Source organism: Capsicum annuum, chromosome 6 (genome assembly GCF_002878395.1).
Source record: "Capsicum annuum cultivar UCD-10X-F1 chromosome 6, UCD10Xv1.1, whole genome shotgun sequence".
Taxonomy (NCBI): domain Eukaryota; kingdom Viridiplantae; phylum Streptophyta; class Magnoliopsida; order Solanales; family Solanaceae; genus Capsicum; species Capsicum annuum.
The window spans coordinates 158856065-158874191 of NC_061116.1; the positions used below are offsets into that span (position 1 = coordinate 158856065).

The window sequence follows — 18127 nt, forward strand, 5'->3', positions numbered from 1 at the left end:
GATTTGAATTGAAACAGAATATGGTGCAATTGCTGAATTCAGCGGGGGAATTTCATGGCCTTCCACACGAAGATCCCAGTAGCACATACAGACCTTCCTGGAAATTAGTGATACTTACATTCCTGAAGGGGTAAATTCTAGTTATGTCAGATTAACACTCTTTTCTTTCTCTCTAGTGGGGGAAGCAAAAAGGTGGTTACATGATGAACCACCACTCTCCATCACTTCATGGAAAGATCTAGCTCAGAAGTTTCTTATTTGATTCTTTCCATCTGGGAAGATGGCATGCTTGAGGAGTGAGATCTTGAGTTTTAGACAGAAAGATGGAGAGAATCTCTACCAATCTTGGAAGAGATTTAAGGGTATGCTCAGAAATTGTCCTCACCATCATCAGTCCAATGATGTTCTTGTCCATACTTTTATTGAGGGATTGGAACCACACACGAAAATTCTCTTGAATTCAGCAGTAGGTGGACAGGATCTTGAGAAGACATATGAAGAATTGTACACATTGCTAAATTGGATTCCACAAGGGAACCCTGACTGGCATGCAGACTCGAGGAGTACTCCTAAAAAAGTTGCAGGGGTATTGGAGGTAGATCAATTTACTGCATTACAGGCACATATCATAGCCATGCAAAATTATATGATTACTCAGTTTAATAACATAAAGTTGGGTGCTACACAACCAACAACCATAACGAATGTAGTCCAACAGGTGAATTCTTGGTGTGAGGTTTGAAGAAGTGGTGAGCACATAGTAGATGCATGTTCTGTTAATCCAGAATTCTGTTAACTATGTGGGAAACGTGAATCGGCAGAGATAACAAAATTTTGGTAACACTTATAATCCCAATTGGAGGAACCATCCCAATTTTTCATGGGGTAGAAATCAGGTGCAGAATGCAAATCAGTACAAGGGACAAGTACAACCAAATCCACAGCCAACTCAGAATACTCAGGCGACTACTCAATCTAGAAATATGGAGGAATTAATGAAGCAATTTATGGTTTAACAAATGCAATTTGAAACTGAAATTAAGACTCAAAAGGTATAGTTTGCAGCTGAGTTAAAGAGTCAACCATTGCTTATGAGAAATCTAGAGTTGCAGTTGGGTCAAATTGCGGGGCACAGAATACAAGACCTTAAGGAGCATTACCTAGTGAAATAGAGATAAATCCCAAGCAGGTAAATGCGGTTACAATAAGGAGTGGATTGTAAATTAAAGAGATAGTTTAGGAGTAGGTTAGTCCCATAATTATTGATAACAGTGCTAAAGACAATACAGAGAAGGAAATCAAAGAAAAAGCGACAAGTGATAAAATTCATGTAAAGAAGAAGACTCTTCCCTTACCCTTTCCTCAAAGGGCAAGAAAGCATCCAGAGGAGGCGAGTTATAAAAAGTTCTTAGATCTTCTGAAGCAGGTTCAAGTGAATCTTCCTCTTGTTGACATTCTACAAAGTGTGTCAAAATGTGTAAAATACTTGAAGGATATAGTTGCGAATAAGAATCGGTTGACCGAGTATGCTACAGTTGCACTTACTCAAGAGTGCATTTCCAAGGTTCAAAACAAATTGCCTACCAAGCTTAAGGATCCAGGTAGTTTTACCTTGCAGATTACTATTGGACAGACTATTAGTGCATGGAGATTGTGTGACTTGGGAGCTCTCATAAATCTTATGCCCATATCGTGTACCGGAAGATGGGTCTTGGGAGTCCCAAACCCACTACTATTATTTTACAATTGGCAGATCGATCACTTGATAGGTCGGATGGTATTATTGAAGATATTTTGGTGCAAGTGGGATCCTTAATTTTTCTGGTGGATTTTGTAATTCTTGACTTTAAGGCTGATCCTGTTGTTCCATTTATTTTGGGTCGACCTTTCTTAGAAATAGTGCAGTCACTGATAGATGTAGCGATAGGGAAAATGATAATGCGAGTGCATGATAAAGTAAAAATATTTGATGTGTAAAAGGCATTGAAATTGCTAGCTATCTATGAGGAGTTGTCATCTATATCGATTATTAATTTTGCTTCGGATTGACATTTGTTGTTGTTTGATGATCCATTAGAGCGAGCTTTGATGGGTCATAAACTTTATGGAGATATGAAAGCATTGGAATTGGTCCAGGTTTTGAATTTGGCAGTGATTGAGACGAACAAAGTACCTATCGAGCCATTGAATAGTCCAATTAGTCCATCGCCCAAGCCCTCAGTTAAAGAAGCTCCTAACTTGGAGCTTAAGGTTCTCCATCCGTATTTATAATATGTTTTTCTTGGTGATCAAGATACTTTGCCTGTTATTTTGTCTGCAGGATTAACAGATATACAGGTAAAGGAAGCCATAGTAGTTCTAACAAGGAGAAGAAAGGCGATTGGTTGGCAAATGTCCGATATTGCAGGAATTAATCTAGTATTTTGCATGCACAACATCTATATGGGAGAGGGTACAAATCGAGAGTGCAACAACAAAAAATGTTAAATCTTGTGATAAAGGAGGTGGTCAGAAAAGAAGTGATCAAGTGGTTAGATAGTGGTATTGTCTACCAAATTTTTGATAGCAAATGGATGAGTCCAGTGTACTATATACCAAAAAAAAGAGGGATGACCGTGGTAACTAATGATGATAATGAGTTGATCCCTACACGCTTAGTGACCAATTGGAGGATCTATATTGACTATTGAATATTGAATGAAGCTACTCGTAAAGATCACTATCCTATTTCTTTCATTGACCAAATACTAGATAGATTGGCGGGGCAAGAGTATTATTGTTTTCTGGATGGGTACTCTGGCTACAATCAGATAATCATAGTACCGGAAGACCAGGAGAAGACCACTTTCACTTGTCCCTATGGTACATACGCGTTCAGACGCATGCCCTTCGGTCTATGTAATGCACCTAATACATTTCAGAGATGTATGATGGTGATATTCTCCAACATGGTTGAAGAATTTGTGGAGGTATTCATGGATGATTTCTCTGTGTACGGTAATTCTTTTGAAAAGTTCTTGCAGAATCTTGACAAAGTTCTAGCTCGATGCGAAGAGACAAACTTGGTGCTAAATTAGGAAAAATGTCACTTTATGGTTAAGGAAGGAATTGTCCTGGGTCATAAAGTGTCATGTAAAAGACTCAAGGTAGATAAGGCAAATGTAGAAGTGATTGAAAAATTGGCACATCCAGTCACAGTCAAAGGAGTGCAGAGTTTTCTAGGACATCTAGGTTTTTATAGGCGGTTCATTCAAGATTTCTCAAAAATTACAAGCCCCATGTGCAAATTATTAGAGAAAGAGTCTAAGTTTGAGTTCGGGGGTGATTGCCAAGAAGCTTTTAAAAAATTAAAGAAGAAGTTGACTGAAGCACCAATTCTGATTTCACCAGATTGGGAGTTACCATTTGAGCTGATGTGTGATGCTAGTAACGTTGCTGTGGGAGCGATTTTGGGTCAGAGAAGAGATAAGTTATTTTGCTCGATCTATTATTCTAACAAAGTGTTGAATGATTCTCAAGTTAATTATACGGTTACAGAGAAAGAGATGTTGGTAGTGGTGTATGCATTCGACAATTTTAGATTTTACTTAGTTGGATGGCATGGTGCGATGCGCCGTCTGGCAAAATTGAGAAGATTTTTAGTATTTTGTCCCATCTATAAAAGGAAAAATCCAGGATAATTTGGGGGACTTTTTTGATAGTCATAGCTGCGGCAGAAAAGGAGAAAATTCTTCTTTTAGGGTTCTTATTATTTCTTTTGAACTTCTTTACTTCAAGACTATGATTAATTATTTTAGTGGTTCAAGAGATAGTTTCTGAGATAAGGAAGAGAGGTAAACCACCAAATATGGTGATGAAGTTGGATATGATGAAAGCATATGATAAGATTGAGTGGTTGTTTATGACCAAGGTGCTAAGGAGACTAGGTTTTTGTGAACAATTAACAGACATGGTGTTCAGACTGCTGGTAAATAATTGGTCCTTTATTCTGCTAAATAGACAACCAAAGGGTTTCTTTAAATCCACTAGAGGTCTTAAACATGGTGATCCCTTGTCACCTACACTCTTTATCATTGCAGCAGAGGTTTTATCAAGACGCTTAAAGAAACTTATAGTTACAAAGGAATTCAAATTGTTTGGGATGCCTAGAGGAAGTCCTAGAATCAACCATTTGGCTTTTGCAGATGACATGATTATACTTTGTAAAGCAAATTTAGGGACACTGCAGTTGGTGACAAACATATTGGAAAAATATGAAAGGCTTTCAGGGTAAAAGATCAATAGAGGTAAAAGTTCCATATATTTGCATCACAGTGTGTCTAATGGAGAAGCAGTGATGGTAGAAGTTACAATAGGAATTTTGAGACAACAATTCCCATTTAATTATTTAGACTGTCTAATATTCTATATGAGGAAAAAGAAAGTTTTTTATCATCACATCATGAATAGAATTAGCTCTAAGTTACAAGCCTGGAAAGGAAAATTACTTTCATATGGTGGTAGGGCAGTCTTGATTAAATATGTACTTCCAAGTATCCCAATACACTATTTATCTATGATGAATCCTCCTAATAGTGTAATTATCACTATCCAGAAGGCAATGGCAAAATTTTTTTGTAGTAGTACTATAGGAGGAAGAAGAAGACATTGGGTATCATGGTTATCTGTGTGTTTACCAAAGGCAGAGGGAGGACTGGACTTCAGAAGACTGCAAGATATGTCAACAACTCTCTTTTGCAAGTTGTGGTGGAATTTTAGAACTTAGAAGACTATTTGGAGTGAGTTTGTGTTCAATAAGTATTGTAGGAGGTACCACCCCAAAGAAGTTATGTCGAAGGTAGGAGGAGGTTCTCAGGTTTGGAAGAAAATACTGCAAGCAAGAGAACTGGTGGATCATCTCATTTTGTGGCAAGTTAGAAGAGGGGATTCTCATTTATGGTATGATAATTGGAGTGGATTGGGTGATTTTTATACTGTCATAGAAGAAGTGCTGAAGGTGATGGAAACTTTCTAAGGGTGAATAATCTAATGAATGGTGGGAATTGGAGTGAGAATAGATTGAAGAGTCTATTTGTAGATGACATTGTGACTCATGTTTTGACTAAAGTGAGGATTGGCAAAACAAACCAGCATGATAAGCCAATTTGGAGCTTGGAGGCAAGATAAAATTTCACAGTAAAGTCTACATAGAACTATGTCAGACAGAGAGGGGTAGTTAATGAATTTTATAAACAATTGTGGATTAAGGGACTTCCTTTCAAAATTATGTTTTTTATGTAGAGAATATGGAATAAAAGAATATCTGTTGATGATATAGTTAGAAGATGGGGGGTACATGGTCCTTCAAGGTGTTGGCGCTGTCAAAATCTAGTACAGGAGACCATAACCCATGTGCTATTGAGATCAGTCTTAGCTAATAGGACATGGTCCTACTTTTATTATTTTGTAGGAATAAATATTCAAAGAAGAAGCTTAAGAGAGACAATCTATGCATGGTAGCATATCTAAGTCAGACAAAGGGAGAATGCCTATTATAGAGCATTACTAGTAATCATCATGTGGGAATTGTGGAGAAGAAGGAACTCTAGGAAGCATGAGGGTAAGAAGGTCAGTGTGCATAGACTAATATTCAATGTCATCAGATAGTTGAGGATGCTTCTGAAGGTAAGGAAACCAGCTTTGGAGTTTGTATCAGATTGGCCAACTATAATGCAACAGCTAAATCAGTTAAAGCCTAAGGTAATAGCTAAGGTTTTTCTATGGGAATTACCAGATCAAGGTTGAGTCAAATATAATATTGATGGTGCATCTAAAGAAATCTAGGAAGTAGTTCATGAGCCTTTTGTTTAAGGGATGTAAAAGGGACTTACTACATGTAAAAGGAGCATTAATGGAAGATATAAATAATATGGTAGTAGAAGCTGAAGCCATAATGCAAACAACATATCATTGTAGTAAGATAGGGCAAGAAAAGATCATTATTCAGACAGATTCATTGGCAATGCAGAAGTTTTTAAATAAAGAATGGGAAATTCCATGGAAAATTACAGATGCAGTAAAAAGGACAAACAAGTTGTTGCAACATAAGCAAGTACAGATAGTTCATATGTTCAGGGAGTGCAATCAACTTACGAATTACTTAGCTAACTTAGCATTTCAGCATGAATAGTTCAAATTTACAACATTTAACCAGCTACCAATTGAAGGGAGAAGGATACTAAATAGTGACAAGTACTAATGTCCCTATTTGAGACTAAGCATAGCAAAAGGCTAATAGGATTGGAAAGGCTACAACAGTTTATTACATATTCACCATATTTATAAGAAGGAAAGTTCAACAAAAAGGTGAAAATGCTAGTCTGCCTATTTACACCAGCTAACAAAAAGGAATTTCAGTAAGTGCGGGGTCAACAAGTCAAATCAAATTCAACCAGCTGAGATTCTTGGTCCTCTTCAGCTATCAATGAGTTCGAGCATCCATTATCTCCATCCTAGCTACAGCTATATAAGGAGAAAAAGAAAAGAATCAACAACAACATATGGATTAAAGTGCAAAGATTAGGAAGACAGAGTACTCACAAGAAGAAGGAATCAAGTATCAGAAGATGATACCCAGTGAGTAAGAACCAAAAACCATGGAAACATACTGAAGATTTCACCTAGCACAGAAGATAAGATGCAAGATTTAGAGTTCAGTCAGCTGATGAAAATACGAGGTACTAGAGAAGATTTCTTACTCAATGCAAGCTGGAATTAGTATCTTGATGCACCAAGAAAGGGTATTTATGACCCACAGATACAGAAGAATGAATTGATGATTCTTAATGAAGAATATGGCAAAGGAGGCAGAGGAAATGAAAGCTTAGCTCATCTGATGGATTTGGAAACATTACCCACTTTTAAGGACGGTGGATCAGGTCAACATAGTGGACCGATTCTATTGTTTTTAATTTGGGTTGTTTTAATATTGGGCTTATTTAATTATTCTTTGTAATGGCTTTTGCGCAATTTATCTGATTATATTAATAAAATACAAATTAAACCAAAAAAAAAGGTTCGAGAGTTTGAATAAAATAACAACTGTCATAACACTTGATCGAGGTGAAACTTGAGTGAGACATGATAAATTTTGTTTATATTGTTATAAATAGAAAATAGAAAGTAAATACATTATAATTACTTATTTATTTAATTGTATCTCAAATTTGCTAGCAAGACCTGTTAAGCTTGAATCAAATCAAATTATATTTAATCACTTATTTATCTAAACTATATTTCAAATGTACTAGTAAAATTCAATAAGATCGAATCAAATCAAGTGATTAACACATCTAGTTATCTTAGATTGATGATGTTTGATTTTATAATAAAGATTGTCCAGTCACTATATAGACAAGATATAATATCTCGCTCTCAAATGTAACCTTTTTTAGTTTAGTGTTGCTACAACAAATTTTCATTCATGATAAAAAATGATTATTAGCTACAAAATTCTGTCAAAATTCATTTCGTCATAACAAATAGTTATGGGACTTGAAGCAAAAACTTAACAATTGGCATTGTTTATTAGAATTTGAAATAAAAAGTACTCATTTAGTTACAATATTTTACTTGAGGTGACTTATTTTACCTAAAGATTTAGTGCTGTTGTAGTAATTTTATTATGTCAGAGACATGTCAAGTTATACTTATGCGAGGGCATCCTTTTACTACAAAAAGATAAGAGCTGGTTCCACTTTGCAAGTAATTAATGATTTACATATATAATTTTTCTCTACCACTTTTACTCTTCGTATGTCTTTTTATAAAAATTATTATGAAATTAAATCAATATTTTTGATGAGCAATTAATTCTCTTTTTTCATAATTTTTTAAAAAATAATTGAGATGTGTGAAAATTGTGGAACTACACTGGGCATGTTGTAGGTGAAAACTAGAAGAATTGAAAAATTGAATAACTGAAATCAAAGATAGGTCAAATTTATCGGCAATCACCTAACATTTAGTCTATCATACAAACATATTGATTTCAATTTTTTAACATAAAAGTCATTTAACTTTAAAAATTGATATACAAAAAATACTTTTCTATTTTGTGACATAAAAGTATCCTATCTTTAAAATTTAATAAAAATTATTTTATTTATTTTCTCAAAAGGTGTTTACAAAATTTACTATACAAATACATATATTAGTGTGGAAATTAGTCAAATTACATTTTCTTCAATATTACTAATATTAGATAAAATTATTATAAAAAAATCAAACTAAGGAAAGCAAGTATAATATTGTATACCCTCAACAAGTTATGTGTTAAAAAGTAAAATATTAGAGATGTTTCTAATATGTGTTAAATCAGATGAAATTTACTTCTTAATTAACTTGATTAAAGTTGAATGACTTTTAAGTGACAAAAAATTAAGGAAAATTACTTTTCTGTTACAAATTTTTAAATTTGAATGACTTTTATGTAAAACAAATTAAAATAACAATAATAATTATTATTAAACTATAAATTTTATAATTGGATGAAGTGTACATAATAATTAAAAAATTATATTATAAATTTAAAATTAGATAACTAAATAAAAAATATCTTAATGAATTATTATTTTTTATATAATAAAGTTGGTCTTACAATTTGATAAAAACAGATGAAAACGAACGAGCTAAAAACAAGGAAAACAAAAATAGTTAGTTGAGGAGAAAGAGAAGAAGGTGGAGTGAAACGATACGGTGGAATCCACTTTATAAAATGAATTGAAGGCTTTCTTGCATAATTAATGATAGTTATAACTATGATTCATCCGATATACACTTTCGACTTTTAAGTTTAGGAAATAACAAAACTTAACTCCCTTTGATTAATTTTTTGTAAAACAAATTAGTTTATTTTGAAAAAGAAAGGTATGAAAGTCTTTTCACAATTGTGACCAAATTTGAACCAAAAAATTGTGGCCATTTGGCACTTTCCTTTTTATTATTTGCACTCTAAGAGGAGGAAATATCGGGACTTTGAATTAAAAGGGACAACCAAGTTTGTCAATTAAATGAGGGTCCTTCAACGTTTAAACATTAGATAAAAGGGATATTTTTTTTAGTTTTTCTTTTAACATTTTCGCTCCAACAACTAAAAAGGTTGTCTCAACAACTATAGAAGTTGTCTCAACAACTATCTAAGTTGTTCGACAACTGTGCAACTAATGCAGTTGTTGAACAACTGTCCTAGTTGTTTAACCGATTTTATTTTTTTAACTTAATAATATTGTGGAACCCACTTGTCACCTTTATTTAATTAAAGATTTGAAAAGGTCTTTCAACTCATTTTTCTAAGAAAAAATTATACAAAACCACAAACCTAAGAGACCTTATTACCCAAAATTCCTTACCTTTTAAACAATTACTTAAAATTTTGGATTTAATATTTTACTCTTGATACATATGAACAAAAACTCCATTCGACTTTTACTCCATAGTTAACGCATGCAACCCTTTCTTTTCTTCAAAAAATTCATCCCCTAAAATCTCTCCCAAATTATCATCAATTGAGACAACTTTCATCTCCATTACTGTAATTTCTTCACCAATTTCATTGTTATTTTTTGATCTTTTTATCAATTTGATTTTTTTCAACTTTTAAGTCAATACCCATTAAGGGAAAGAGGAAAAATTGAACAATCAGTTGTTAGATTTTCGGCGAGAACGATCAAAGTGGCGGTGGTTGTGAGGACGATCGACGGAGGAGATGGGGTAGCCAAGGTGGCGGTGATGGTGTGGATGAACGACGGAGGGGGTGGTGGTGGTGGTGAATTATATATATCAATCATAAGTATCAATACATATACATATGTATCAAGACATATATATATATATATATATATATATATATATATATATATCAAATAAATGTATTTAAAAAATATACATATGTATCAATTATATGTATTTTACACTTGCACCATTGATATATTTTATCCGTGAGAAACGACATGTGTAACACAGATATAATAGTATAAAAATATGTATTGGTATTGTTAATCAATTATCAAAAATATATACATTATCAATATGATACATTTGTTGTTTGAATACTGGTGATACATCTTGCAGATACTTTGTGATAGCGATTCATATTTTTGATTCATTTATAAATGTTTGATACATTTAACATATGTTGACATATGTACACTATTTATTTTTGTGTGATATTGAATTTTTAATGGGTATTGAGTAATTTTACCAAATGTAATCATTATGATACATCTAGAACCACATGTATTTATACCATGATTTGCGCTTGATTTTACTCCCTGTAATAATTGAAAATTAGTTACTTCCTTATTTAACTAACCACTCAATTACAAATGTATCACAATGCATCTGTATCAAGGCTAAATATATGTATCACAAAAATCAAAATCGATAATATCATGTAATTTGACAAAATTATAGTAAAAAGTGTTACAACCCATTATACATCCGGGATTTATGTAAGTTACCCTTTTCCTAAAGGAAATAAGACACCACATGACCATTTTTAAAACAAATAGCCCAAATTTGATATTTTGCTAAAAGATAGCTAGTCAGCTATTTTATTTTCACATTATAACCATTTCCTAATTTGAGTCAATTTGGCCTATGCATTTCAGATACAGTTTATATACCATATTGATACAGTCCATATACAATATTGATACAATTTCCAACTTGGCCATTCGGCCCTTTTCTAAAATTATTTCAGTTTTTTTGTGCTACAAATTTTTTAATTAAAAAATATTTAACTTCTTTTGGTTGTTTAAAAATAATAATTAAATGTAAATGTATAAAAATGATATAATTGTTATATAGAATATGTATCTATATAAGATATATGTATAGAAATTGTATTGTTCTATCAAATATGTATATGTATAAAATATATATAAAAAATGTATAGAATGTGTATAAAAATTATATAATTGTTGAATAAATGTGTAAAAAAAAAACTGTACAATTATTGTATAAATTGTGTATCAAAATTATATAATATTCGTATAAAATATTTATATGTATAAGATATGTATAGAAACTGTATATAATATGTATAGAAACTGTAAAGAACAAGCCAACAAATTAAAATGACTAAAAAAGATTTTGAATTTCATGACCATTTTTGTGAAATTAATTTCGGCTGGGTGGTCATTTGTGTCCTTTTTCATTTTCTAAATCCTCAATGACCTTTCCAATAGTTGGGCTTAGTAATTGGAAAAAGGCTTTTTGACGTGAGGGAAACAAAAGGAATATATTGTACATTTGGATATTTATATTTTAGGACGAACTACAAATATTTAGTACTAAAACATGGGAGGATTGTTTAGTATAATTATATGTTTGTATCATTTATACTGCAAAATAAACGTTTGTATTCTTATGATTTTCAGTTGCTTTGTGTAAATTTATAAAATGAAAAGGTTAAAGCAGGTACAAAAAAGCCAAACAACAATCATATTTAAGGAATCCTAACAAAGTCAAAGATAATTAAATAAAAATACGGAGTAATAAATAATTGAGCATGTCAAGTTCATATAGGTGAGTTTGGATGGAAAATGTTTTCTAGAAAATAAGTTGGTTTGCTACTTATTTTTCATGTTTGGTTGGTGAGTGGAAAATATTTTTCGAAAAATATTTTCTGGTGTTTGGTTGGTGAGTAGAGAATATTTTTTAGAAAAATATTTTTTAGTGTTTGATTGGTGAGTGAAAAAATATTTTTTAGAAAATACTACTAACTGTTAACTAGTATATCAGTGCCTCTAACAACTCAACAATTTGTAAGAAATAATTTAAGCATAACAAATAATATCAATATCGAATACTAAAATACTACAATCACTAAATTTAAGCAACTATTAATTAGCAAATCTAGGAGACACTTTTCAACATTTTGTCAGGATAGTCTCAAGATACTACAATCAATAGAAATATAACGGAATGACAAACTTTTAACCTCGTGAAACAAGTTACATCGATGACAAGATGAAATATGCAATTAGCAAAAATAATATACGTAAGTCTTCCTCTATGAATATGAAAATAACAATACATTCAACGAACATTGAGAATGAAAAAAATTCGGGCTTCACTATTTTTATTTCAAGCAGTGAAAAATATTTCGAGCAATGTAAATTTTTGAGAAATGTGAATTTTTGGAGTCATGTGAATATGAGTGTTGTTAGGGTGGAGAAAAGGGATGGAGGTGGAGGTCATAAGTCACATTTGTCATTTTCTGAAAAATGACTTCTCTTGGCCCATGAGGGAAGTCATTTTCCATCAAATTGAGGAAAATGAGTTATTGTGGAAAATATTTTCCCAACATTTCATTACAATCAAACAAGGAAAAATCAAAAAACATTTTCCAGAAAACGTTTTCCATCATACCAAACACACCCAGATGTCCATCTGCATTATTTTCGATGAAAAAGATTTTCAGTATCAAGTGATAAAACGTTTCTTTAATTTTCTATTGATGGAAATATATGTCATTATCTACTAATGAAGAATATACTTTAATTTTTTATTTTTATTTTTATCAACCAGCATATTTAATTTTGAATTTGTCCATGCTTGTTTGCCTTTATAAATTTGCCATATATCACATATACTTAGGATTTTCATGGATGATAGTAAATATTTTTTCCAACGAAGGTCATGATAATATTTTTATTTGAATTAAAGAGTTCAAAAAATATTTAGAAAACTGAGAATTAAAGATGACTTTGAGAGGAAGTTGTTTTGATCGTTTTTTAAGATTGTCCATCTATCTGACACCTTTCAAGAAATAACTTGTCCATTTTCCGTTGATCAAACTAAATATGAAAAGAAAAATGAGGTTTGATTTATTGTGAAGGAAAAACATGTTTGCTTTGGTTTGAAGAAGTTTGCATTAAAAATCTGATTGAACTACTTTCTTAAATCATCCTATTAAAGGATGAATTATTTTCGCATGAAGTTACTTGAGGCATTGAAAATATGACAAGAAAAATCCTTTTGAACATGTACAACAAAAATATAACTTTGATTACAAGTGAAAGTTGAACATGTTGTGGTTCGTTCACTCTTTCTTAGTTGCAAGATATAGCTCAATGTTGATGTTGAATGACTGGATCAAGATGACGAACAATTTAAAATTATCCCAATGTTTATCTATGAGTCAAGATTTCTTTTTTGAAATAAGTCATCATCACCTAGGTTGTGGGCTTAAGGTAGGGATTAGGCTTGACCCCTACCATATCTATTCATAACTGAAAGATACGCTTAGTTAGAAAGAGACATGGGTTCAACCTCTAACACGTTGAAGGAACAAGTTAAACAAGTAGCACCAATAAATTTTGAGGAATGGATTAGTCTATACCTAACCTTCAGATAGTAATTTGGACTATGTACATTCTATCCTTGCCGCACTCCACTATGTGGGAATATACTGAAAATGTTATTGTTGTTGTTGAATTAGCATATACAAGTTAATTTTATACTAAGCATGGATAATATTAGAGAAGTATCAATTATCCCTCCTGAATTTATCACGTTTTATTCATGATACACCTGAACTTTGAGTCGTCTTAAGTATCTCCCCCTCCAAACTTGTTGTTTTACTACGCCACGTGCCCTATTTAACCCAAAGACCATAATTGTGAATACACGCACGCACACGGTGGAAAATTTGATTACGTGTCTTCCCACATAGATAAATAATATACACATGAGACCCTTCGTCAAAAACAAAAGAAAGTTAAAATTTTTTCGTTTCCACCCTATAAAAAATTTTCGTTTCCACCTTAACTCTTTCCCCTCTCCATATGTCTCTAAGCGTGTTAGAAATCAAACCATCTCTTTAAACTCTTTCTCTTCTCCATAATCTAGCTACACTTTGAACGATTTAATATTGAGTTTTTGTTGAAGAGTTTGTTGAAGTTGTTGGTGAAGGTGTAGTGATTTCATTGAAGGTGGTGGTGAAGATTTCGTGTTAAGTTTCTGTTGAAGATTTCGTTGAAGATTTTGAGTTTTTCACTACTCAAAAGTAGAGTAATATTAAAATTTCTGTTTGTCAAGTAAGTTATTACCTAAAAAAATGTGTTTTTTGTTTGTTTTCATTCTGATAAAAATGAAATTGTTTTCTTTCGATTACTGTTCCGATTAAGCATAGAAATCATATTATTGATTGTTAGCCGGTGTTATACTGATTATATTGTTGTGAAATTATGAGCAATTTTGCATGCATGATATTAGGATTTCTCGTATTAGTTCAAATATTAGGGCTTTTTTGTAAAATTATTTTTTTATTGTAATTTGTGTGTTGTTTTGGTTACTGTTGGATTGTATTGTTCAATTTTGAGTTTTTCTTTTTATAAATTTACTTATGTAATTTTGGGGGTTTTCTCAAAATTAGTCATGTATATTGTTTTGTATTATCAAATGTTGAAATTTTTGTATAATTGTCTTGTATTGATAAATGTTGGGGATGAATATAGTTGGCTGATTTTTACTGTGGTTATGCAGGTTGACATATGGCTACTAAGTTTGTGAACATAAGATTTAAAATTGGGGGTGTCTTGGTGAGTATGGTTGGTCCAATCTATCTTGGTGGTAGGACTGAACATGTATACAACGTGGATGAAGATCATTTGTCAATTCCTGAAACTGCAGACTAGGCAAAGTCATTTGGTGTTATAAAGTTGGGGAAGACTTATGTTGTGTCATCTTTGTTGGGTGATCTGGTTGAACTGAAAAAATATAGGGACATTTATGACATCACATTATTTCTTAAAGGTGGGGACACAATAGATATATGTGTCTGAGGACTCAATTGTAGAGTATGTGGGTCAATTTAGAGGATAAAAAAGTAAAGTTACAAGTGTTGGTGAGACTTTTAATGCACCTGTAGCCGCTAGGAAAGAAGATGGGGTATGTTTTATTCCATATGAAAATACCAAGGAAAAAATCAAGATCTAGAGTTGGCTTCTTCTTTTTCTGCAGTTGTTCAAAATAATTGTAACAAATTTGAAAATGCAGAAGAAGTTGGGGTTGATGATGGTTATAGTTCAATAGATTGGACTGACACTGAAGAAGAACTTGAAACAACTGTCTAAGAACTAGTTGAACCTGCTTTTCAAGGAGCAGAGAAACCTATTGTTCAAGAAGAAGAGGTTATAGGCAGTAATGGTGATGGTGATGATTCTGACCAATCTATTGACTATGAAAGTGATGTGCATCAGGAGTTGAGGATAGTGAAGAAAAATGTGAGAAAGTTTAAGAGAGAAAATAGGAGAAATAAGAAGAAAGAGAAAACAAAAGATTTTTTGGGTGAAGTTGGACGGGATGATGGGTTTGATGATATTGAAAATGGTAAGAAAAATTACAAGAGTAAATTGACAGAAGATGAGCCATACTATGATAGATCTGATTGTGATAGTTTTCAAAGTGATGATGATTTGCTGCCTGTTTTTGATGATGAATTTGAGAGAGAGAAGCAGAGGGAAAGAAAAAAAAGTAGTTCAGTAGTATATGATCCAGCTTGTGAAGTAGTTGTGTGGCAGCTAGGTTTAGTATTTGAAAATGCAAATGAGTTTAGGGAAGCAGTTACTAAATATGCTATAAGAAGGGGGTTGAGTTAGATAAATATGTGAATAAGAGTTATAGAGTAAGAGTAAGATGTAAACGTGGTTATCCATGGTTGTTGTATTCTAGCAAGGAAGGGAGGACTGGAAACTTTTCTGTCAAGACCTACAACCCTAGACACAAATGTACTCGGACCAACACTAATTTTCTTTGTAATTCAAAATTTCTGTCAAATTATCTTAAAGATAGGATTATTTCCCGGCCAACTATTAAAGGGTGGGAGATTCAAGAATTGGTTAGGAAAGAGTTGGGTATTTATGTTGGCAAGGCAACATGTTTAAAGATAAGAAAGATGATTTTGAAAGAAATTATGGGGGACCATGTGGCTGAATTTAATAGAATCCTAGACTACAAGGATATGTTACTCCAAACAAATCTTGGTAATACTTGTGTTGTGAAACTGACTGATTCGGATAGTGTGATAAAATGATTTCACTCTTTCTACATATGTTTTAATGCTATGAAAAAAGGATTTCAATAGGGATGCAGAAAGGGTATAGGACTGGATGGGTGTTTTTTGAAAGGAGTTTGTAAAGGTCAACTGTTGGTAGCTATGAAAACAATCAAATGTTTCCAATAGCACGAGCATTGATTGGTAAAGAAAGTAAGGCTATATTGATATGGTTCTTGATGATATTACAAGATGATCTCAACTTATGAGATGGTTCCCAGTTCACTATTATCAGTGATATGCAAAAGATAACAGTATTTATTAATATTTTTTTAAATTTAATTTAGATCAAAATTAACTAACTTCATCTTTTGTTTTGAAACTGCAGGGACTAGTTACTGCTGCAGAAGAAATACTTCCTCAATGTGAGCACAAAATGTATGCTAGACACATCTTAGCTAATTGGTCAAAGAAACAGAGGCATATCTGAAGGCCTATTCTTACTTTATTCAGCTAGTTCCAAACATGAAAATGTGGCCAGGAATCCTATAGTTGAGCCACCTGAAGTAACACAAATGCTTGGTAGGCCATCAAAGAACAGAAAGAAAGAGATTGGTGAAGTGACAAAATCTTAAAAGTTGCCAAAATTTGGGGTGTCAAAGACATGTTAAATTTTCAAATAAGCAAATCATAACAAAACGAATTGTCCATAAAATCCCAATCATAAATCCAAATTAGCCACAAAAAAAGTAATAATCTTATTAGCTCACTTAAAATTTTATCATTAGATTACTTATTAACTAGTTTGTTCTTCTAGTATGTTGCCTCACAACAGTCATCTACTGGAAAGAGAGAAAAAAGCAACACTGACAAAATTGGTGGAAAAAGTGGTTACAAGAGGCCAAGAGTTATGGGTCAAGGTGTATTTGTTTCTTAAACTGGATATACTTGTGTTAATGTAAGTGTCTTATTAAATTGATACTTCTAATTATTTTTGTAAAATTTAGTCAAAATATAACCAAGAAATACATTTTTCAGCAAGGATTGGCTAGTAGTAGAAGGGTTAACACATGCATAGTGAGTTTTACACATGTCACTGGTGATACTGGTTATCAACCAACAAAAAGACAAGTGGAAAAGTATATGTGGTATTACTCAAAGGCAACTTCAAGTTCAATGTAATGACCCTTCAGGTCATTTTCTATATTTATGCTTATCTTTATTATTTAATCTTCCCTATAGCTGACCCAAGTTATTTATGACTTACCGGGATCGATGGTTTGGTTATCAGACAGTTCACTTGTTTTTTGGAACCAATGGCCATCGGGCAAAAAGTTTAGTGAAATGATCTCGAATGAAAATTTCAATTGTGCTAGCAGATTTGGAATATCGATTTTAGGCTAGGTGGACCTTTGGTTTGGGTATCAATGCACCCGAGCTCATTTTGACTTATCGATTGAAAAGTTAAAAATTTAAAAGTTTAGGTATGAGACCCAATTTGGTCAAAACAACCTTGAATTGAAAATTTGAGTTTGCCAGCGCGTCCAGAATGTCGAATTTAGTGTGCTTACATATTTTGTTTGTGAAAATTGGATTTCGGATGCATCCCAAGGCATTGGCCGATACTTGGAATCAAATTCCAAGTTTCAGCTGTCACCTGGTGCAGCCAAGACCGAGATCGTGGATGCCTTAGCACAATCACGACTATCGCAAATGGAGCCTGTGTATGCATGATCGCGAGGATCGAGGTCCTGGGCTAGTTCTTTAAATAGCTATTTTTGGCCGAGAATTGGCCATTTGCTTTCTCCCTTGAGAGTTTCAAGCCCTAATATGGTGTGCTAATCACAGTTTGATCATGGTGGGTGACTTGGAAGCTCAATTATCATCTTTTATCGCGATTATCTTTAAATTTAAGGTAAGAATCCCTTGGATTTATGTTTGAACTTCCTAGTTTGGACCCAAAGCCCCAATTTAGCTCAAGGCTTGATTTTAGCCCAAAGTATGCTTAAATTTTACCCATTTCTTGAGGGTTATGACTTTTCGTTCATGTGTGAACATTGGGTTGGTCGAAAAAATTTGTTTCCG

At 32.7% G+C, this 18127-nt stretch overlaps 1 long non-coding RNA gene and 1 other non-coding gene across 2 annotated transcripts; both read right to left on the minus strand.

The window, feature by feature from the left end:
- Positions 1–286: 286 nt before the first annotated feature.
- On the minus strand, positions 287–393 carry LOC124899771. Its single transcript, XR_007057335.1, has one exon. It is a non-coding gene; the product is annotated as a small nucleolar RNA R71 (small nucleolar RNA).
- A 5824-nt stretch (positions 394–6217) lies between these two features.
- On the minus strand, positions 6218–6856 carry LOC107874968. Its single transcript, XR_001675668.2, has 3 exons — positions 6738–6856; positions 6580–6659; positions 6218–6501 (listed from the first exon to the last, which is right to left on the minus strand). It is a non-coding gene; the product is annotated as an uncharacterized LOC107874968 (long non-coding RNA).
- Positions 6857–18127: the final 11271 nt, after the last annotated feature.